The following is a 23,536-nucleotide window of genomic DNA, read 5'->3' as shown; positions in this document are numbered from 1 at the left end:
ATCCCTAGTTTAATCCTCAGTGAGGGTTTCACACATTGGGGTATATACTATGGATAGGGGAGAGGAGAAGGCAAGCGGCAACCAGGGCTGTGGAGTCAGAGTCTGAAGCAATTTTGGGTGGAGTCAGTAAAAATGTACCAACTGACTCCAAGCTTCATAACAAAACATTATGATATATGGTAGATTTTATCATTTTATATTTATATAAATATCTTTGTCCTGGATCTAAAGTTATATTTACCAGTACTTTAAATCCAGAACAAAAAATGTAAAGCCTAATAGGAGCTAGTCTGAGTCCTAATAGGAGCTAATAGGAGTCGGAGCTAGAGTCTGAGTTGGATAGTAGAAAAAATAAAGGAGTCTGAATCAGAGGTTTGGTGTACTGACTCCACAGGCCTAGTGGCAACAGTGGAAACGTGCAGAATTCTATACAAATTCTGTGGTACACAGTGGCACAGAATTCTCCCTGGAGTAAAATTTGTAAAGGCTTTTTTTTTTAATAAGTCATAGTTTTCCAGGAATAGCTGAGACTTCTAACATCTTAGTCTTTTGTCTTTCTTTTTAAAATCTGGTGTAAATATCTTTTCACTAAAGTTGGTTAATATCTTTCTGCTGGAAAGTTTTTAAGTCCAAAATTTGGACTAAGCAACTCCTAAACTGTGAGCCCTTCAAGTATATAACATTAGGGTGAAGTGTATTTCAAATGGAATCTGAATGTTCATTACTCAAACAGTTATTATAGAGATGATTAAGCATAGAAACCTATCCGCATCTTGGTGCTTGAATGAACAGCTGTAACAGAAGTTCTTGGAGGCAACTAGATTTGTCTTCAGATTATCAGTGAAGCAGTTTTTCATCTTATTCAGTTGACTCTGGGTTTTCCCCCATTTTACACAGAAGTAAAATATGACACGCAAGTAAAAAAAAAAAAAAAACACTGACTTTACATATCTTTTTTTTTTTCTTTTCACCCAGCTTTTTCCTCTTGCGCTTTTGGACTTCCCTTGCACTTGTACCAAGGATGAGATCTGGTGTCATGATTTCATCCCCGTGTTATATCCCACCCTAAGTTTGCTTTGGTCTAGCCATTATAGTGCCACAGCAGGGCTCTTTCTGGAATCCTTTAATTATGAGTCCTAGATCTGGCTTTTGGATATTGATGTTGCATAGCAGCTTATGAATCCTCCACCCTCAGGGGCTGTGCACACTGCTTTCTAATAGCACCAGCCAACTTGGAAATTGTAAGAGCTGAGGTGGGAATCAGATTGAGCTCTTTCTGCATGGTAGTGCATAATATTGCCACTGAGGGGCCAATGCAGAAAGCCACCATAGCAAGTACCCGTGACTTTAAAAGGTAGAACAGCAGCTTCACTATGTGTATGTCTGAAGAAAAGTACCAGCACACATCTGTGCATATTGTTCTGTGCATAAATATTTAGCCTTGCAAAAAATTTATGTGCAAGAATTTTTGTGAGGCTGATATTTATGGACAAAACAACATTCCGGTTCATACGCAGATGTCTGCTGGTGCTTTTGTTTTCTTCAGACTTGACCACAGTGAAGTCGCCCTTACCTCCGAACCTTTGTGTGCTTGTGTCTGTCAGGCCTTCCCTGATTAGTGCGCAAATTCTCCGTGCTTTGAACTTTCGTCTCATTAACTTACTGCATCACTGTGGAACATTTTCTTATTAAACTTAGGATAGAAGCCCCATGGCTTTCTGCATCAACCCCTGAATCACTAGGTGAGCCCTGACTTCCCTTTTAAAGGTTCTAGTATGGGGACAGGTAGCTTGACAGCTCAATCTGAGCTATCCTACTGGAAACTACTATTGGATGATATAGTATGAGAAGTTTGTCTAGTTGTAACATTGTTATACACCATATATTTATGATTCCTTCATGATCTAGCGTTTTCTTTACTTCTGATGGACAATCATCTAACATTGATCACTATGTGGAGTTTCTTCAGTCTCTCTAAGCGGATGAGTAGATGCTGTGGAGGTAATGGGAATGAGGTTTGGTCACATGTCATCTAATCTTTTTGCCAAGTGTCTCTCTTCCATACCACACCCCAGTGCATTTATAGCATTGACATACGTAACATAAGAAATGTCCTGCTGAATCAGACCAAAGATCCATCAAGCCTGGTATCCTATCTTTGTCAATTGGCAGTCCGAGTTAGTAGGAATTACGTTGCAGATCCCAAAGCATAGATTTATTACTTAGTTTCCTCTAGGTATGAGCAGTATCTTTCTGAGGTCTACTTGTCTAATAACTGTTTATGGACATCTCCTCTAGGAATTTGTCTGTACCCCTTTTAAACTCACCTGTGTTACATACATTGATCATATCCTCTGGTAACAAATTTCATAGCTTGGCTATCTGTTTAGTGAAAAAAATATGTTTTCCATTTTGTTTTAAATCTTTTGTTTTAAACCTGTTAATTTCACGGTGTTCCTTAGTCATGGTACAGTTTGAAGGCATAAAAGTTTCCTATTTATCTGTTCCACCCACCTCATGATTTTTTAAATCTCTATTGTGACTCTGGTAAGTTGTTTCATCTGCAGGCTGAAGAGTCCTAATCTTTTTAGCCTTTTCTCCAAGAAAGGGGGGAGGTTTCAGACCGTTTGTTAAGCTCTCTCTGGAGTTCTGCGTCCCAGTACAGGAACAGGTATCTGAGATTTGAGATTCAAGTCAAGGATAATTTTTTTTTTGAACTTTTCAAATCTAAGCCCTTTCTGTTTAAAAGAAAGGTGTTATACATTCCGTTGGCAGTGTAGCCGAGTCATTTTATTTGCTGAAAAGTAAACATACTTTCATGAGTCATGAATTCAGGAGTTTTTTTTCTACTGTTCTCGAAATTAACAGAGAGGGCAGACTGGTGACAGATTTTCAGCAATGTAGGCGGACTGGACATCCTTTTTAGACTCTCAGGGTTTCCTCAAGCAGCAAAAAAAAAAAAAAAGACACACTCTTATCAACTGTCCCATGTCAAGGATTTTTTAAAATACGTTGAAATACCTCTAAATATAAATAAACTGTGCTGTCCTCGTATGGTGATGTGATAGCATGTGGGTTCTTTTTGACTAAATTGAAAGAACTCACCAGATGTTAGAGGTTTACTATTTGCATGTGACAGCACAAATTTAACCTATGGCTTAACGCCAAGTATTAAGAAAAAGGAAAAAAAAAAAAGTATATTTCTTGGAAGTCGTTGATGGTAGAATTATGTAAAATTAACTGGTTCATGCAAACTTTGATATTTCTTCCCAGCAGTTTTAATCAGAAGAATCCAACTAAAAATGTTTTTCTTCCTTTGAGGAAATATACTTTGATTCAGATTTGGCTTTAATGATGTCCAGGGACAGTCATTTAAAAGGTGGATTTGTTAATGAAGATACAGGGCAGTGCATCTTGACTAGACCATATACTGTGTAACACTAATTGAGGCCTTAAAGGAAACTAAAGGATTTTCTGGAATTGCTTTAGTGCAAGAATCACAGCATTTTCAAATTAAACTTGGTGCAATGCATTGATTACCTGCTGTGAAGGTAGCCAGATATCATGCCTATAGTAGTAAATGGTGACAGACTGTTTGGTCAGTCCAGTCTGCTCAGATGAGTGGGCAGGTAGCATTGGCAGTACTTGTTGACATTTCAGACACTCTAATGCTCCCTTATTTTTATTTATTTATTTTTTCATTCTTACATTTTTTTTTTAAATTGCAAATCCCAATAAAGACTCTAGACAGTGAACAACTGGAACATGCTACCTTTTCCGGAGGTGCGAAGGAGGTAGAACGAGAGGGCATGAAATGAGATTGAAGGGGGGCAGACTCAAGAAAAATGTCAGGAAGTACTTTTTCACGGAGAGAGTAGTGGATGCTTGGAATGCCCTCCCGCGGGAGGTGGTGGAATTGAAAACGGTAACAGAATTCAAACACGCGTGGGACAAACATAAAGGAATCCTGTTCAGAAGGAATGGATCCTAAGGAGCTTAGCCGAGATTGGGTGGCAGAGCCGGTAGCGGGAGGCGGGGATAGTGCTGGGCAGACTTATACTGTCTGTGCCAGAGCCGGTGGTGGAAGGAGGGGCTGGTGGTTGGGAGGCGGGGATAGTGCTGGGCAGACTTACACGGTCTGTGCCCTGAAAAGGACAGGTACAAATCAAGGTAAGGTATACACAAAAAGTAGCACATATGAGTTTATCTTGTTGGGCAGACTGGATGGACCATGCAGGTCTTTTTCTGCCGTCATCTACTATGTTACTATGTTACTACTAGGTGCTCCATCATCTATTATCGATTGTAAATTCTAGTCAGACACTAGGGCAATTTCTCTCATATTGGAAAGTAGCTTCTGTCAAACCAATCCTGAAAAAGCCTTCCCTCAATCTATCTGTTCCTACTGATTATAAGCCTGTCTCTAATTTGTGTTTTATATCTAAGGTAGTGGAAAAAGCTGTTTTCCTTCAACTTAATAACTTTGTAGAGCAAAAATTGGTGGTAACATCCCAGGCAGTCGGGTTTTAGGACTACATGTAGTACTGAAACTATTCTGGCTTCTGTCTTTAGTAAGGTCTAATTTAGACAACACTACTTATGTTATCTACTTCACTTGATCTTTCGGCAGTGTTTGATTTGGTAGATCATTCTCGGTTACTCTCACAATTAGAATCTTTGTGAATTTCTGGTACTGTTTTACAATGGTTTTATTCTTTTCTTACGGGTTGTCGTTTTCATGTTACATTTAATCACTCTACTTCTAAAAAAAAAATTACTATGTGGTGTACGCCAGGGTTCTATCCTTTCTCCTCTTTTATTTAATATTTACTCGTCCTTTAGCCACTTTTATTCAAGAGTTCGCTGTTTTTCATATATATGCTGATGAAATCCTACTGTTTTATGAGGTAAGTCCTTTTAACATTGATGTAGAGCCCTTTCAGTTCATTCTTTGATCATAACACTTTTCACTCTTTAATTCTTTTATTATATATGTCCCGCTTAGACTATTAAAAACCAACAGGTAACCGAACAGCAAAGTCCCATGAGGAAAGTAACAATATGCAAAGGAAGTGGGAACTTAGGAAGGCTAGACAAACCTCAGGATTAATAAAATAAAATATTTATTGCTCTGGTGTATATATAAATAGAATAAACATAAGTTCAGGTATCTCCAGTTTACTCCTCAAAAGATTACAGTCACTACAAAATACAGCCATACGCTTTTGCATGGAAATTCGACCATATCGCGTCTGCTTTGAAAGATCGTCATTGTTTACCAGTCTTTTACTACATTCAATTCAAAACTCAACTTTTGTCTTTTAAAGCCTTTCGACATGGTACACCTCTGTATCTTTCTTTGTTGACCATACTATATTTCTCATCATGCATTCTGTATGCTGTTAGTGACCATCACATGGTCTTACCAGGTCCTCATTTGGCCCAAATGGAAATTGCACGTCATAGTGCCTATTTCTTCATTGCCCCTCATCTGTGGAACTCCTTGCCTTTATTTACATGTAGTGAATTAAACTTAAAGAAATTTAAGGCATTTGTGAAGACATGGTTATTCGGGCAGGCAAATCCCTGTGAGTGAGATGGTTCTCTGGAACGCAGGTATTTGGAAGGGAATATATATTGATGTTTTACTGGATGTTATTTTAAATTGTGTATGTTTGTTTTAATTTCCTATCAAATTTTGTAGTTCCTTTTCTTAACTTTTAAATTTGTTTGTAAATCACTTCGATCTGCTTGGCAGTGAAAGCGGTATATCAAATCATGAATAAATAAATACTGTCTTGAACACATATCCTACATAAAAGATGCACTAGGTCTGGTGTGGCCAAGAAAGATATAGTAGAATTGGAAAAGGTGCAGTGAAGGGCGACTAAAATGATAGCGGGGATGGGACAACTTCCCTGTGTAGAAAGACTAAGGAGGCTAGGGCTTTTCAGCTTGGAGAAGAGACGGCTAAGGGGAGACATGATAGAGGTAAATAAAATAATGAGTGGAGTGGAACAGGTGGATGTGAAGCGTCTGTTCACGCTTTCCAAAAATACTAGGACTAGGGGGCATGCGATGAAACTACAGTGTAGTAAATTTAAAACAAATCAGAGAAATATTTTCTTCACCCAACGCGTAATTAAACTCTGGAATTCGTTGCCGGAGAACGTGGTGAAGGCAGTTAGCTTAGCAGAGTTTAAAAAGGGGTTAGACGGTTTCCTAAAGAACAAGTCCATAAACCACTACTAAATGGACTTGGGAAAAATCCACAATACCAGGAATAACATGTATAGAATGTTTGTACGTTTGGGAAGCTCACCAGGTGCCCTTGGCCTGGATTGGCCGCTGTCATGGACAGAATGCTAGGCTCGATGGACCCTTGGTCTTTTCCCAGTGTGGCATTACTTATGTACTTATGCCTTGCAAGTTGCATGCAGCCCTTTGAATGCCAAAAATGGCGGTGAAGAAGACAACATGAGCCTATGCGGGCTGAAAACAGGATGTGAGGACCTTGGCAAATATAAGCTAAAAGGATGATTCACCGTCCATCTGGAAGAGGCAAGCTGCTGCCTGCTGCTGGAGTAGACATGTAGGAGAGAGTTGTTAAACTGCCTGCACTTTTCGTGCTGCATGACTGTACTGAGCTGGAATTGCGCCTTGTGCAATATGACCCCTGGCACTCCTGCCCCTCCCACTGTGCTGTGGCCAAGAACAGAAGACTAGATTGGGAGCAGTTTTGGCACCCCTGTCTCCCTTGTGCTATTTGTGGCTGCACTGATCACACAGACCTCAGTATGGCCCTAACCTGCTGTCTTTTTGTACTGATTTTCAAAGGGAAAATATAAGAACATAAGAATAGCCACACTGGGTGAGACCAATGGTCCATCTAGCCCAGTATCCTTCTTCCAACTGTGGCCAATCCAGGACGTTCACTTGGAAAATTGCTGTATGTATAAACTATACACAAAAACTTGCAGTTCTCATTTGTGCGGGTAGAAGTTTTCTTGAAAAAAGTGTGTGTAGATTTGAAAATGCAGTCTGTTAGGACCATTTTTATACAGCCTGTTCTCAGATAGTAAATTTGTGCAAGTAAAACACTTGTTTAAGTTTAATGTTAAACTTAATACTTTTCTTTAGACAGACATCTTAAAATGGAATTAAAAAAGATAAGCAAAATAGCTCTGGAAGTTGCCCTTAAGCGGTCTAGTGGTATAGGGTAGGAGAATGGAAAGAGGAATGGCTGGGAGGCTGAGACAGAGAGACCGCTAGGGGATAAATGAGACAAGTAGGGCTTTTGAGAGAGAGAGAGACTGGTAGGACTGAGGCAAGGGATGAGAGAAAAATGGAGGGGTTGTGGATTGAAAGAGAGGCTAATGGGGATGAGGTGAGGGTTCAGAGAGCTACTAGGGAGGACAAGAAATGAGGGCGAGAGACTGGGTTGACTGAGGAGGAAGGGTTGAAAGCAATCTCCTTGATCCTCATAGGGAATCCCCTTTCCTTCGTTTAAAGGTTGAGGTTTCTTCATTGTAGTTTCTTGGTTGCTGGTATTTGAAAAGATGACCACTGCTAAATTAGTTGGAGAACAAAATAAAGGTGCATTATTTTATACGGGTTATAGTATTCTCCGAGGACAAGCAGGCTGCTTGTTCTCACGACTGGGTTGACGTCCACGGCAGCCCCCACCAACCGGAACAAAACTTTGCAGGCGGTCCCGCACGCAGGGCACGCCCACCGCGCATGTGTGGCCGTCTTCCCGCCCGTGCGCGACCGTTCCCGCTCAGTCTTTCTTTTTCCGCGCTGGAGAGAGCCGCGTTCGTCTCTCTCTCTGTCAGCCCCAGAAACCGGATCGCGCATTTGCCGCGAATTTTCTTCTTTTTCGTTGATTCGTCGTTTTTCCTTTTTGGGTTCTTAAAAAAAAAAACGCTAACTTTGTTTTTTCCTCATCTCTTAGCGGGGGCGTCGCGTTGCGGCCTTGTGGCCATGCGGTCGATTTGTTTTCGAGGTGTGAATTTTACCGCCACCATCGACGGCTTTGACTTCGCCGACGCGATTTTTCTGTCGATGTCCTCGAAGGTCCCGAGTGGATTTAAGAAGTGTGGTCGGTGCGGCCGGCATATCTCGCAGACCGACACTCACACTTGGTGCCTCCAGTGCCTCGGGCCGGAGCACGATACCAAGACATGTACTTTGTGTCTCGGTCTCCGGAAACGGACACAGGTAGCGAGGCAAGTTATTCGGGACCGTCTTTTTGGAACTTGCGCCGGCCCCTCGACGTCGACGGCATCGGTATCGACGGCCGGTTCTTCGGTACCGGTATCGATGTCCACGAAATCGGCACCGACGGCATCGACCCCAGGAGCACAGGTCCCGTCGGGCCGCCGGTCCTCCGGTGAAGGCAGGGGTGAGAGGCCGCGCGGGCAATCGGCCCCGGTCACTCCCTCTACCCAGGGCCCTCGGGACTGAACCCTGTCGGACCCAATCCCTCGAGGCCGAGGGGGATCGACTTCCTCCTCGTCGGTTCCACCGAGCGCTGATGACAGGCACCGCAAAAAGGTGAAGAAGCACCGTCATTGGTCGCCCACGACGCATCCGGCTCCCGGCGCCAGGGATGAGTCGACGCCGAGGAAGCAGCAGCATCGAGAGGAGAGGTCCCCCTCTGTAGTAGAGGTACCGCCACGTCAGGGTGCCAGCACTTCGGTGCAGTCTCCTGGACCCGAACAGCTTCCGGCACCGATGCCTCTACCGGCCCCCTCGCCTTTCCCGACAGCGGGCCTGGACGAGTGCCTCCGAGCCATCCTTCCGGGGATCCTGGAAGGGCTGATGCGCCAGACTGTTCGGCGCCGTTGATGGTGGCGCCGGCGTGCTCTAGCCCGGTGCCGAGGCCTTCGACGCCGCTTGCGGCGCCGGTCTCGACCGCCACGCAGGTGGAGTTCCCGTCGATGGAGGGAGCTTCATCCCCGCCGGCGCGGGAGTCCACCGCTCGACGACGACACCGAGGCCTCGGTACCTCGAAGTCGAGCCGGGCCCGGTTGAGGACTGAGCTGCATGAGCTCATGTCTGACACCGAGGAAGAGGCCTCGTGGGGGGAGGAGGAGGACCCCAGATATTTCTCCTCAGAGAAGTCTGTGGGCCTTCCCTCCGACCCCACTCCTTCACCAGAGAGAAAGCTCTCCCCACCTGAGAGCCTCTCCTTTGCCTCCTTCGTCAGGGACATGTCTATTTGCATTCCCTTTCCTGTGGTCTCTGTGGATGAGCCGAGGGCTGAGATGCTTGAGATCCTCGACTATCCATCACCACCTGGAGAGTCCTCCACGGTGCCGTTGCACAATGTCCTCAAAGAGACACTGCTTCGGAACTGGCTGAGACCATTATCTAATCCCACCATCCCCAAGAAAGCAGAGTCCCAATACAGAATCCACTCGGACCCAGAGCTAATGCGGCCCCAATTGCCTCATGACTCGGCGGTCGTGGACTCTGCTCTCAAGAGGGCACGGAGTTCGAGGGATACCGCCTCGGCGCCCCCGGGGCGGGAGTCTCGCACTCTGGACTCGTTTGGGAGGAAGGCCTACCAATCTTCCATGCTCGTGACCTGCATCCAGTCTTACCAGCTCTAAACGAGCATCCACATGCGGAATAATGTGAAGCAACTGGCGGACCTGGTTGACAAGCTCCCGCCGGAGCAGTCCAGGCCTTTTTAGGAGGTGGTCAGGCAGCTGAAGGCGTGCAGAAAGTTCCTGTCCAGGGGTATATGTGACACCTGTGACGTGGCATCTCGTGCTGCGGCCCAAGGTATAGTGATGCGCAGGCTCTCATGGCTGCGTGCCTCTGACCTGGACAACCGCACCCAGCAGAGACTGGCCGACGTCCCTTGCCGGGGGATAATATTTTTGGTGAGAAGGTCGAGCAGCTGGTGGACCAACTGCATCAGCGGGAAACCGCCCTCGACAAGCTCTCCCACCGGGCGCCTTCAGCATCCACCTCAGCAGGTGGACGTTTTTCCCGGGCCCGGCAGGCTGCACCCTACGCCTTTAACAAGCGTAGGTACACCCAGCCGGCCCGAAGTCCTCGTCAGGCACAGGGACAGTCCCAGCGCGCTCGTTCTCGTCAACAGCGTGCGCCTAAGCAGCCCCCTGCGCCTCCACAGCAAAAGCCGGGGACGGGCTTTTGACTGGATCCATGGGAACATAGCCGCCCTCAAAGTGTCCGTACCGGACGATCTGCCGGTCGAGGGGAGGTTAAAATTTTTTCACCAAAGGTGGCCTCTCATAACCTCCGACCAGTGGGTTCTCCAAATAGTGCGGTGCGGATACGCCCTGAATTTGGCCTCCCTTCCACCAAATTGTCCTCCGGGAGCTCAATCCTTCAGCTCCCATCACAAGCAGGTACTTGCAGAGGAACTCTCCGCCCTTCTCAGCGCCAATGCGGTCGAGCCCATACCACCCGGGCACGAAGGGCAGGGATTCTATTCCAGGTACTTCCTTGTGGAAAAGAAAACAAGGGGGATGCGTCCTATCCTAGACCTGAGAGGCCTGAACAAATTCCTGGTCAAAGAAAAGTTCAGGATGCTTTCCTTGGGCACCCTTCTGCCCATGATTCAGAAAAACGATTGGCTATGTTCCCTGGATTTAAAGGATGCATACACTCACATCCCGATACTGCCAGCTCACAGACAGTATCTCAGATTCTGCCTGGGCACACGGCACTTTCAGTATTGTGTGCTGCCCTTTGGGCTCGCCTCTGCCCCACGGGTATTTACGAAGTGCCTCGTGGTGGTAGCGGCGTATCTACGCAAGCTGGGAGTGCACGTGTTCCCATATCTCGACGATTGGCTGGTCAAGAACACCTCGGAGGCGGGAGCTCTCCGGTCCATGCAGTGCACTATTCGCCTCCTGGAGCTGCTGGGGTTTGTGATAAATTAGCCAAAGTCCCATCTCCAGCCTGCCCAATCTCTGGAATTCATAGGAGCTCTGCTGAACACTCAGACGGCTCAGGCCTTCCTTCCGGATGTGAGGGCCAACAACCTCCTGTCCCTGGCTTCCCAGACCAGAGCGTCTCAGCAGATCACAGCTCGGCAGATGTTGAGACTTCTGGGTCATATGGCCTCTACAGTTCATGTGACTCCCATGGCTCGTCTTCACATGAGATCTGCTCAATGGACCCTAGCTTCCCAGTGGTACCAAGCCACCGGAAATCTAGAAGATGTCATCCGCCTCTCCACCAGCTGCCGCAATTCACTGCACTGGTGGACCATTCGGACCAATTTGACCTTGGGACGCCCATTCCAAATCCCACAGCCCACGAAAGTGCTAACGACATGAGCTGGGGGGCTCATGTCGATGGGCTTCACACCCAAGGAACTGTGGTCCCTCCAGGAAAAGGATCTTCAGATCAACCTCCTGGAGCTCCGAGCGGTCTGGAACGCACTGAAGGCTTTCAGAGATCGGCTGTCCTGTCAAATTATCCAAATTCGGACAGACAATCAGATTGCAATGTATTACATCAACAAGCAGGGGGGCACCGGATCTCGCCCCCTGTGTCAGGAAGCCGTCGGGATGTGGCGTTGGGCCTGCCAGTTCGGCATGCTCCTCCAAGCCACATACCTGGCAGGCGTAAACAACAGTCTGGCCGACAGACTGAGCAGAGTCATGCAACCGCACGAGTGGTCGCTCCATTCCAGAGTGGTACGCAAGATCTTCCGAGAGTGGGGCACCCCCTCGGTGGACCTTTTCGCCTCTCAGACCAACCACAAGCTGCCTCTGTTCTGTTCCAGACTACAGACACACGGCAGGCTAGCGTCGGATGCCTTTCTCCTCCATTGGGGGACCGGCCTCCTGTATGCTTATCCTCCCATACCTTTGGTGGGGAAGACCTTACTGAAGCTCAAGCAAGACCACGGCACCATGATTATGATAGCACCCTTTTGGCCCCGTCAGATCTGGTTCCCTCTGCTTCTGGAGTTGTCCTCCGAAGAACCGTGGAGATTGGAGTGTTTTCCGACTCTCATTTCGCAGAACGACGGAGCGTTGCTGCGCCCCAACCTTCAGTCTCTGGCTCTCACGGCCTGGATGTTGAGGGCGTAGACTTCGCTTCGTTGGGTCTGTCTGAGGGTGTCTCCCGTGTCTTGCTTGCCTCTAGGAAGGATTCCACTAAAAAGAGTTACTTTTTCAAGTGGAGGAGGTTTGTCGTTTGGTGTGAGAGCAAGGCCCTAGAACCTCGTTCTTGTCCTGCACAGAACCTGCTTGAATACCTTCTGCACTTGTCGGAATCTGGCCTCAAGACCAACTCAGTAAGGAATCACCTTAGTGCGATTAGTGCTTACCATTATCGTGTGGAGGGTAAAGCCATCTCTGGAGAGCCTTTAGTCGTTCGATTCATGAGAGGCTTGCTTTTGTCAAAGCCCCCTGTCAAGCCTCCTGCAGTGTCATGGGATCTCAACGTCATCCTCACCCAGCTGATGAAACCTCCTTTTGAGCCACTGAATACCTGCCATCTGAAGTACTTGACCTGGAAGGTCATTTTCTTGGTGGCAGTTACTTCAGCTCGTAGGGTCAGTGAGCTTCAGGCCCTGGTAGCTCATACTCCGTATACAAAATTTCATCATAACAGAGTAGTGCTCCGTACTCACCCTAAGTTCCTGCCAAAGGTGGTGTCGGAGTTCCATCTTAACCAGTCAATTGTCTTGCCAACATTCTTTCCCAGGCCGCATACCCGCCCTGCTGAACGTCAGTTGCACACATTGGACTGCAAAAGAGCATTGGCCTTCTACTTGGAGCGGACACAGCCCCACAGACAGTCCACCCAATTGTTTGTTTCTTTCGACCCCAATAGGAAAGGGGTCGCTGTCGGGAAACGCACCATCTCCAATTGGCTAGCAGATTGCATTTCCTTCACTTAAGCCCAGGCTGGGCTGACTCTTGAGGGTCATGTCACGGCTCATAGTGTCAGAGCCATGGCAGCGTCGGTGGCCCACTTGAAGTCAGCCACTATTGAAGAGATTTGCAAGGCTGCGACGTGGTCATCTGTCCACACATTCACATCACATTACTGCCTCCCGCAGGATACCCGACGTGACAGTCGGTTCGGGCAGTCGGTGCTGCAGAATCTGTTTGGGGTTTAAATCCAACTCCACCCTCCAGAACCCGAATTTATTCAGGTCAGGCTGCACTCTCAGTTAGTTGTTCTTCGTAGGTCAATTTCTGTTATACCCTCGCCGTTGCGAGGTTCAATTGACCTGGGTTCTTGTTTTCAGTGAGCCTGAGAGCTAGGGATACCCCAGTCGTGAGAACAAGCAGCCTGCTTGTCCTCGGAGAAAGCGAATGATACATACCTGTAGCAGGTGTTCTCCGAGGACAGCAGGCTGATTGTTCTCACCTACCCTCCCTCCTCCCCTTTGGAGTTGCGTTTCATAATTTTTGCTTGTCATTCAACTGAGCACATGCGCGGTGGGCATGCCCTGTGTGCGGGACCGCCCGCAAAGTTTTGTTCCGGTTGGTGGGGGCTGCCGTGGACGTCAACCCAGTCGTGAGAACAATCAGCCTGCTGTCCTCGGAGAACACCTGCTACAGGTATGTATCTTTCGCTGTCTTCACTGAGGGGCTAATGCAGAAAGCCTTGTGTTAAAGCTACTGACCACACAGCTTCTAATATGAGATTCCTGAAAAAAAAAATTACCACAGAATGCAGTTGTCAGTGAGCATGCAAATTACACCAGTGTTAAAATTGCAGCAGTAATAAGCAGCTCATTGTGTGAAATGTCACCCTGTCAGTGCGTAAGCAGAAGTCAGGGGTCTATATCTGCCCTGGGCCCCGATCTTGAAGGTAGCTGACCTGACGACCTCCCCTCCTTTCTAGGGTGAAGGTTGCTGATTTCTGCCAAGTGTGTGGCAGCAGCCAAAAAAAGCAAACAGGATGCTAGGAATTATTTGGAAAAGGATGCAAAATAAGACCAAGAATATTATAATTTCTCTGCATTGCTCCACGGTGCGACCTCACCTTGAGTATTGCGTACGGTTCTGTTCGCTGTATCTCAAAAAAGATATAGCAGAATTAGAAAATGTTCAAAGAGCGACCAATATGGTAAAGGGGATGGAACTCCTCCCATATAAGGAAAGGATATAGAGGTTAGGGCTCTTCAGCTTGGAAAAGAGATGGCTTGGGGGGGGGGGGGGGGGGTGTATGATTGAGGTGTAGAATGGGTAGAAGTGAATTGATTTTTCACTCTTTCAAAAGGTACAAAAAGACCAGGAGACACTCAATGAAATTACATGGAAGTACCTAAAACAAATAGGAGGAAATATTTTTTTACTCAAAGAATAGTTGATCTCTGGAACTTGCTGCCGGAGGATTTGGTTAGCGTATCTGGGTTTTAAAAAGGTTTGGACAAGTTCCTGGAGGAAAATTCCATAGTCTGTTATTGAGATGGACATGGGGGAAGCCACTGCTTGCCCTGGGATTGGTAGCATAAATGTTAATACTAAATGGGCTTCTGCCATGTGCTTGTGACCTGGATTGGCCACTGTTGGAAGCAGGATACTGGATTAGATGGACCATTGGTTTGACCCAGTATGACTATTCGTATGCTCTTATTTGCCTCCCCCCCCCCCCCCAGCACATGGTAACTGACCTGACCACTTTCATGACAATTCCTGATAGTCTAGCAGCTGCTGAACCCCCATCTCACCATACCCTAACATTAAAAATGAAAATAAAAAAGCATTCTCAGTAGTCTAATATACCCTCCACCCACCCTACGCACCTCAGTTCTGGCCAGGCAGTAACATAGCCCACTCACTCCTACCTCTGGTGCTGCCATGATCTAAAATGGCAGCACCTGATCTCTAGTAGTGTGTTGCCGGTACACAGAAATCAGTCATGAACACAGCTGTCCAGCTCTGCCCCTTTACATTTCCGCAAGTGACATTCTGCCACTGTTGCTAGGACCCAGAAATTGGCCACAAATATGACTGTCCAGTTCTACCCCTTTCACATCCTTGGAAGTCAGTAATTGAATTCCTGATCAAGCAGTTAATTTTTGTGGCACATGATGGAGTCACTTCACTGGCTTCCGATCAGGTACCGCATACAGTTCAAGCTTCTACTAACCTACAAATGCACTCGATCTGCAGCCCCTCCTTACCTCTCTACCCTCATCTCCCCTTACGTTCCTACCCGTATCCTCCGCTCTCAAGACAAATCCCTCCTCTCAGTACCCTTCTCCACCACTGCCAACTCCAGGCTCCGCCCTTTCTGCCTCGCCTCACCCCATGCCTGGAATAAACTCCCTGAGCCCATACGCCAGGCCCCCTCCCTGCCCATCTTCAAATCCTTGCTCAAAGCCCACCTCTTCAATGTCGCCTTCGGCACCTAACCACTACACCTCTATTCAGGAAATCTTGACTTCCCCAACTTGACATTTCATCCTTTAGATTGTAGGCTCCTTTGAGCAGGGACTGTCCTTCTTTGTTAAACTGTACAGCGTTGCGTAACCCTAGTAGTGCTCTAGAAATGTTAAATAGTAGTAGTGTGAAAAAGGAGCAAGTCCTGCTCTTTTTTTTGTGCATCCTGAGCACATACGTGTTAACATGCTTCTGGCCATGCTAGTCTTGCTTTATTTTTCTCTTTATTTTGACATTGGCCAAACTATCCCATTCATATGGGGCAACAGGAATGGACATACTACAATTTCTCATCCATGGACATTTTCTAATGTAAAGTCACAATGAACCTCTATTCATATCCCATTACAACCCAATTCATTTCTAGTCTGTAAACTTATTTGCTCCTTCATCCATGCAAACTTCCTTATCTTTCATGCTCTGCATAAGAATGTCTATTTGTAAAATACCTTATCTTGGATAACAGATATATTGTGCCTTGTTGAAATATGGTTATCGGATCTTGATGCTTCCTATCTCATTCAGTCATGTCCACTGACATCTGTGACTGCTGTTACTGACATACATGCTTTTTTCCAACTGTGCGTCCTTAATGTGGTGCCTGCATATCTCCTCTTATAAACAGCTGTGTTGATTAGTGTCTAACACGGACCATCGATTGCCCTGCCTCCCTGTGACATGTGAGCGTGGCGGGCTTTTAATGCGGGGTTCAGCACTGGAAGAGTGAGGATACTGATATCTGTGGCTGCTGTAACTGACATCTTTGCTTTTTTTTTCCCAACTGTGTCCCTACTGTGGTGCCTGCATACCTCCTTCGATAAACAGCTGTGCTGATTAGTGTCCGACATGGACCATTAGTTTCTCGGCTTTCCTGTGATGTCACAGGTGTGCACGGTGGGCTTTAACACCAGGTTTAGTGCCAGAGGCATCTCACACAGAAGGGCAAACATCACTTTGTCGCGCTGACAGAACGCAATACAGGAGCTCTCCTTTGTGCAGACTTTGGGTGGAGTTCAGGTGGACTCAGGTGAGCTGGCACTAATCCGCTGGAGGTTTGTTTTTGTACTCAATATCATATGTCTATATTTTCTATTCCAGTGATTTTAGGTCTGATGCAATATGGTAGACAATATAGATTTACAAATGTACCAAAGAATGAAGTTTGTCAGTTGAATTTCTATCAGAATCTTAATATAGCACTTGTAAACGTTAAATCAGTCAGGAATCTCCACCTGGTTATTTGGCAATCTCACTCTCTCTCGAAAATAAGTGGGGATAGAGGGGCTTTGAATATAAGAAGTTTAACTTTGTAAAAATGGTTTTACCTAAAACAGACGGGATTGAAATTATTGGCTTTGACTTCACCTGTTTTAAATGTAGTTTATCTTAGTGTGCCCCAGGAATTTTATCTGATTCTTCTAGGTTAATTGCTCACAGATCTTAATTTAAGTCCTTTATATACAGTTATCATAGGAGACAGATGAGATTGATTCTGATGAAATGGTTTAAGAATTTTTTTTATTAATTCTTTTGTCTTTAGGTTGGCAACAAATTATCCTATATAATAAAACTCACCCTCAACGTTCTGAGGACACTGACGTCACAGTCAGGTCCTCCGGGCACTTCCTTCCAGTTTGAAGCCTTCGTGGTGGTGAAGCTACTGAAAACACTGTGTTGGGCCCCCCGCCCTCACGTCAATCGTGATGACGTCGAGGGCGGAGCAATGGCGTCAGTGGCTTCACAACCAACGACAAAGCAGATTGAAGGTGGGGTGCCGAGGTCCGCAACAATGCCGGTCAGTGCCTTCAGAACGCTGAAGGGGTGAGTAGGGAGGGGGGGAGGTTCGGAAGGAAACCGTGCTAGCGCCCGTTTCGTTTGCGCAAGAAACGGGCATGTTTTACTAGTTCAAGATAAAAGTCACAAAGATGGACATACTTTGGATTTAGTCTTTGTTGACAGGAATCAAGACCATGATTTTGTAAGGGTAGTAGATATTACTCCAGTGCCCTGGCCAGATCATCTTTTGATTTCATTTTTAATTAAAGTTTGTTTTGAAGAAAACCACATAATAAGCCAAAGGTATCATACAAAAGACGTACCGATTTTGACATTTCTGCTCTGAAATCAAGTTTGACCCCTAAACTAGTGACTTAAGATTCATTAGATGTTGAAGATTAATTAGATGTTGAAAAAGCAATATTATTATGGAGTTCAATTCACTAGATCGTATTGCTCCTAAAACAGAGGTATTTTTGTAAAAGAAAACATTCCGTGCCATAGTTTACTAATGAATAAAAATTAAAATAATGTTAAGACTTAGTGAACATAAGTGGAGAAAATATCCTTTGCGGGTTACATTGGAAACTTTTAATTCTGATGTTCAGCAATATAATAGTTCTACCTTTATTAGCAATTTAATTTTGGTGGTCAATAAATTGACTTTTAGCAAGAATGTGAACATCCTTCTAGATGGGTCCCCTTCTTGAAGGTTTTTCTAATAAGGTTTGGAAAATCATACAATCCTTTGATCAGACAATGATGCTGATCAAAGAGGATTGTCTGTTAGCCGTAGATCAGTGTTGGGCTCAATTTCAGTTACTTGATGAAGGTCTTGTTTCAAAAATCCTTTCTATTGTTAAGAGCTGTTTCTGTTCTCTAGACCCATGCCATCCTCCTAAAAGCTTTGAAGGAAGTTGCAATTAGCTCTGTTGTCTTGCCAATAAATTATTTGAAGAAGGTAAATTTCCTGATGATTTGAAACAAGTTTGCAGTAAGACCATTACTAAAAATTGACACTGGAATCTAGTGTTGTTAAGAATTACAGGCCCGTTTTATCTTTGTCTTTTACATCTAAAATTATAGAAAAATTGGCTTATGTTCAATTAGTTGATTTTTATTGACTCTCGCAACATTTTAGATAATTACCAATTTGGTTTTTGAACCCAACATGACACACCTTCTGTTAATTTCAGTTTTAGATATATAATTAGAAGTGGTTTTGATAGAGGTACTCGTTTCCTTTCAGTTACATTAGACATCTCTGCAGCTTTTGCCTATTAACCATGTGATTCTTATTCCACGATTGAATCTATTGGGATTCATGGGTTGGTTTTACAGTGGGTTTCCTCTTATTTGTCCTCAAGAACAACAATCGATCTTTGCTAACAGTTTAACGTCCACATGGTTCAACACTATCTGCTATGTTCAATGATTTTATTAATGGTCATTATGAACTCTTTTGAATTATTTGGGGTTATAATACAGAATTTATGCAACAGATATTCAATTTTTTTCAGCATTGATAAATCCGTCCCTGACAGTTCTGAGTTTTTAAAATTATGTTTACATTCTATAATTAGTGGATGAATGCAAATTGTTTAAAATTAAATATGTCCAAAACCCAAATTCTTTTTTTATTGGGATATTGTGATTTAGATGTTCCTACTCATTTTCAAATTGATGGGATTGTTCCAATTTTAGATAAAATTTAATACCTTTGCATTATCTTGAATTCAGCATTAAGTACGGAAAGCCAAGTACAGAAAATTATTGGCATGGTATTTCATAAGTTAAGATTTGTCAGGCATTTGAGAGACTGTTTAACTCCTACGAATTTCAGAATGGCAATTCAGAGTTTGATCACATTCTTATATGATTACCATAGTAGTTTATTTGTTGGTGTACCTAAACGCTTGCTGAAATCACTTCAAATTGCTCAGAATGCTACTGCTCTTATTCTGAGCGGCCTTTCAAAATATAATCAACTTTGCTCTGTTCTTAATAAACTCCATTGGTTGCTAATTGAAAAAAAGAATTTAATTCAAAATGTTGGTGCTTATCTTTAAGGTTTTAAACAATGGATATCTGTAGCAAGTTCTTCTACTTTACATTTATATCAACCTCCATGAGCATTAAGGTCAGAATCAATGAATCTACTAGATGTCCCATCCTTTGGCTTTGTGTGATTAAAGAAATATAGAACCTCTGTCTTTTCCGTAATAGGACCAAAACTATGGAATTTGTTACCATTCTTAATAGCTGAAAAGAATCAATTATTTAAGAAGAAACTAAAGATTTTTCTATTTCAGCAAACCTTTGGGGAAGAAGTATTGGGCATTTGTTAATATTTGGCCACTATCGGGCTCATTTTCGAAAGAGAAGGATGCCCATCTTTCGACGCAAATCGGAAGATGGGCATCCTCACAGGGTCGCCCATGTCGGTATATTCGAAAGCCTGGTCCTGTTTTTCTTACGACCAAGGCACAAAAAGGTGCCCGAACTGACCAGATGACCACTGGAGAGAATCGGGGATGACCTCCCCTTACGCCCCCAGTGGTCACTAACCCCCTCCCACCCTCAAAAACAATCTTTAATAATATTTTGTGCCAGCCTCAAATGTCATACTTGGGTCCATCACAGCAGTATGCAGGTCCCTGGAGCAGTTTTAGTGGGTGCAGTGTACTTCAGGCAGGCGGACCCAGGCCCATCCCCCCCACCTGTTACACTTGTGGTGGTAAATGTGAGCCCTCCAAAACCCACCAGAAACCCACTGTACGCACATCTAGGTGCCCCCCTTCACCCGTAAGGGCTATGGTAGTGGTGTACAGTTGTTGGTAGTGGGGTTTGGGGGGCTCAGCACACAAGGTAAGGGAGCTGTGTACCTGGGAGCAATTCATGAAGTCCACTGCAGTACCCCCTAAGGTGCCCGGTTGGTGTCCTGGCATGTGAGGGGGGCCAGTGCACTAGAAATGCTGGCTCCTCCACGACCAAATGGCTTGCATTTGGTCGTTTCTGAGATGGGAGTCCTTGGTTTCCATTATCGCCGAAAATCAGAAACAACCAAGTCTAGGGACGACCATCTCTAAGGACGACCTAAATGCTAAGATTTGGGCATCTCTGACCGTATTATCGAAACGAAAGATGGATGTCCATCTTGTTTCGATAATATGGGTTTCCCCGCCCCTCCATCGGGACGTTTTGCAAGGACGTCCTCAGCAAAACTTGGGCGTCCCTTTTGATTATGCCCCTCCACATCAGATAGTCTGGGCACACAGATAAAAAATTTATAAATTTGGTTTATATATTTTTAGTCTTTCTGTTAGTCGTTTTATGGAATATTATGTGTGTTTGTTAAGCTCCAAGAGTGGTAGATTGAGTGGGCTATAGGATGGGCTGGAGTCTAAATTTTAAGGGGCTTCAACGTTAGGTTCAGAGCTTAGTACAAGAACAGTACTGAGCAGACTTCTACGGTCTGTGCCCTGAGAATGGCAAGGACAAATCAAACTCAGGTATACATATAAAGTATCACATACCATGTAAAATGAATTTATCTTGTTGGGCAGACTGAATGGACCGTACAGGTCTTTATCTGCCGTCATTTACTATGTTTCTATGTAAGAGAGCCTATCTTGAAGAGCCCTGGTGTCCAGTTACCTCTTTATGGAGCAGGAAAGAACCCCAATCTTACCTGCCCGCTTCTGCTGCTCAACGCAATGCTGCTGAGAGGAGGGGGCAGGAGGGACAAAGTTCCGTGGGCCTGGGCCTCCAAGGGGGCCCGGCGCTGCAGTCCCCGGTCTCACCCACCTTTGGTTCCGTTGACTCCCCCCTCCGTCTGCCACTGGGCCCACTGCATTCAAATCACAGTGCCTCACCTCCATGTGAAAGTGCAGCGGCAGATTGCCTCCCTTCGGGCCTTCCCTCCCTGTGTCCCGCCCTCATCTAATGTAACTTCCTGTTTCTACAAGGGCGGGTCACAGGGAGGGAAAGCCCGAAGGGAGACGATCTGCCGCTGTGCTTTCACACGGAGGTGAGGCGCTGTGATTTGAATGCAGGGGGCCTGGTGGCGGACGGATGGGGCTGTCGACGGGGCTGGGGGTTCGCTGGTGGAGACTGGGGACTGCGGTGGCCTCGGGGGGGGGGGGGGGCAATGGCGGTGACGACCTTGGTGGGGGGGGGGTGGCCGGGCCCATCCCAGTCTCTCAGCAGCCCTGGCTCTACATGGTGCTGCCGCTGCTTCTTCTTCTTCGATGTGCTATTGGGGCTCAGCAGACATGTTAAATTTGGTAAAATTTGTTAGTATTTTTGTGAATTGTATTTGTTATGTTTATGTGTTTTTGTATTAGCATATTTTTATAATTGCATTATATTGATTTTATAAGTACACCACTTTGATGGTATGTCCTTAGGCAGTTAATCAAATAAATGTACCTTTGAACCTTTCTTAATGTCTGCTGAGACTTCCTGTGGTAGTCTCGCGGATCTCTGCAGTCTCAGCAGCCATTTTGAAGACATGGTGGAGTCAGACAGGGCAGTGCAGTGGGCTGGAAAGAACGGGATTCTTTTCTGTCCCTAAAGAGGCCACTAGACCACCAGGACCCTTTAAAGTTGGCCCGGGGAGGGCCCACTGAGGCTCAGGGGGCTGTAGTGTGTGTGTGTGGGGGGGGAGAGGCAGTGCTCCCCCCAGAGCCTCTGGGCCCTCGGGCGCTGCCTGGGTGCCTGTATGGTCAGTCCACTCCTGGAAATAGGTATCAATAAATCCTGAAAGCCTGGTTATGGTGCAGTTCTCACTTATCCCACAGACCAAACATAGTCCTTTGGTGCAACAGCATCATCATCTTATTCATTTACCTGTGGTGTTTCATAAGGATCCATCTTGGCGCCAGCACTTTTCAGTTTATTCCTGTCACCCTCATCTACTCTGATTGAATCATTGAGTTCTGAAGTCCTTTACTTACTCAGTATTTGGAATATCATCTGCGTATCTTAACATTAAAACTGGAATCAGATCCTACTTTAAATGACAGACTTCAACAAAAAGCAGCAGTAGTCAGAGAAAAATTTTGCTCCCTTATATCCTTTAACCAAAAATCATTCTTTTCTCATAGAAGAGTATCAGAGTTATATATTAAAAAAAAACAAAACAAAGAAAAAAACACACCTCTGTAATTATAGGGCTTCTTATGGGACATCCCATTACAAGACCTGACCTTTCATTGATATATATCAATCATTTACTCTTCTTGTTTTTTTAATAATAAGCAGTTCTTCATCAAAGTACATAATATGAAAACACGATCAAAAATAAAAGCTTAACATCTGAAACAACTGCCAGGTGTATCCTTTATATCACCCGACGCCCACATTCTGTCATAATGGTCCTCCAAAAGCAGTGAGTCACCAGCATCCTGGAAGACCCTATATATTGCTTAAATGACAAACTTGGCAAAATAGCAACTTGGTTAAAACCTCTCACTATAAATGGAGTAAAAATCAATATTGCTAACTCAGTGAAGATCTTAGGCGTCATCACTGATGACCAGTTAAATTTTAAACTGCACTGCTCAAGCTTTATTCCAAAAAGTTTTTATAAATTAAAATAAATTCAATGAGTTAAGTCCTTTAATCAGAAAGCACTGCATAAACTACTCCATGCCTTAATATTAGGAGAACTAGATTATTGTAACTCGGTTTCCAACCTTCAGTTGGTTCAATCTGAAGAGATTGCAGCTGGTGCGAAGTACTGCAGCCAAACTGATACCTTGCTCCAAATGCTGGGATTGTTACTCCACTGCTTAAACAGGAGCACTGACTGCCTGTTTCAACAAGAATTCCCTTTTAAGATTCTGTCTGTAGTCGACAGAGCTCACAATTCTGGCTTGCTACGCTATCTGTCATGGCTTTTGATCCCCTTATGCACTAATATGTTACCTTTGGTCATCTAACTAAAACTTATAAGTGGTTCCCTTTTTTGGTCACATATGCTATGAGTTTTCTTGGTCTTCTGTTTTTAGTGTTCTTGGGCCTGTTCTACAGAACTGAGATTGGAAGTAAAAGTGTCTTTCTTAAAAATTTAAAGCTGTTCTAAAGACCCCTCTTTTTAGGAATACATTTGACTCCTAGGCTTGGTATTACAGAGGCCTTTCCAGGTGCTGGACTGCAGCAGGAATACTTAGTTTGACAATGTAAATTGTTTTCACTAATTTTATTGTAGTCTTTTTGTTGTATTATAATTATTTTATATTGCAAACAGCTCAGACGGTACTCCAGTGATTGGTGTATCAAATGCCTCATAGACTTGGAAACTTGGATATACCTGGCTTCTATTGATCACACCTGCAGCTGAATTGCTACATGCTGAT

The 23,536-nt window shown here is 44.9% G+C and overlaps 1 protein-coding gene across 2 annotated transcripts in view; it reads left to right on the top strand.

Annotated features, from left to right (window-relative positions):
• The window catches only part of DUSP22 (dual specificity phosphatase 22), a 231,116-nt gene that overhangs the window by 100,058 nt on the left and 107,522 nt on the right, over positions 1 to 23,536 (top strand). The gene's annotated exons all lie outside the window — the stretch shown is intronic.

Source organism: Microcaecilia unicolor, chromosome 1 (genome assembly GCF_901765095.1).
Source record: "Microcaecilia unicolor chromosome 1, aMicUni1.1, whole genome shotgun sequence".
In the NCBI taxonomy this organism is placed as follows: Eukaryota; Metazoa; Chordata; class Amphibia; order Gymnophiona; family Siphonopidae; genus Microcaecilia; species Microcaecilia unicolor.
The sequence above is the reverse complement of the archived record's forward strand: the minus strand, read 5'-3'. Positions and strand labels throughout refer to the sequence as shown.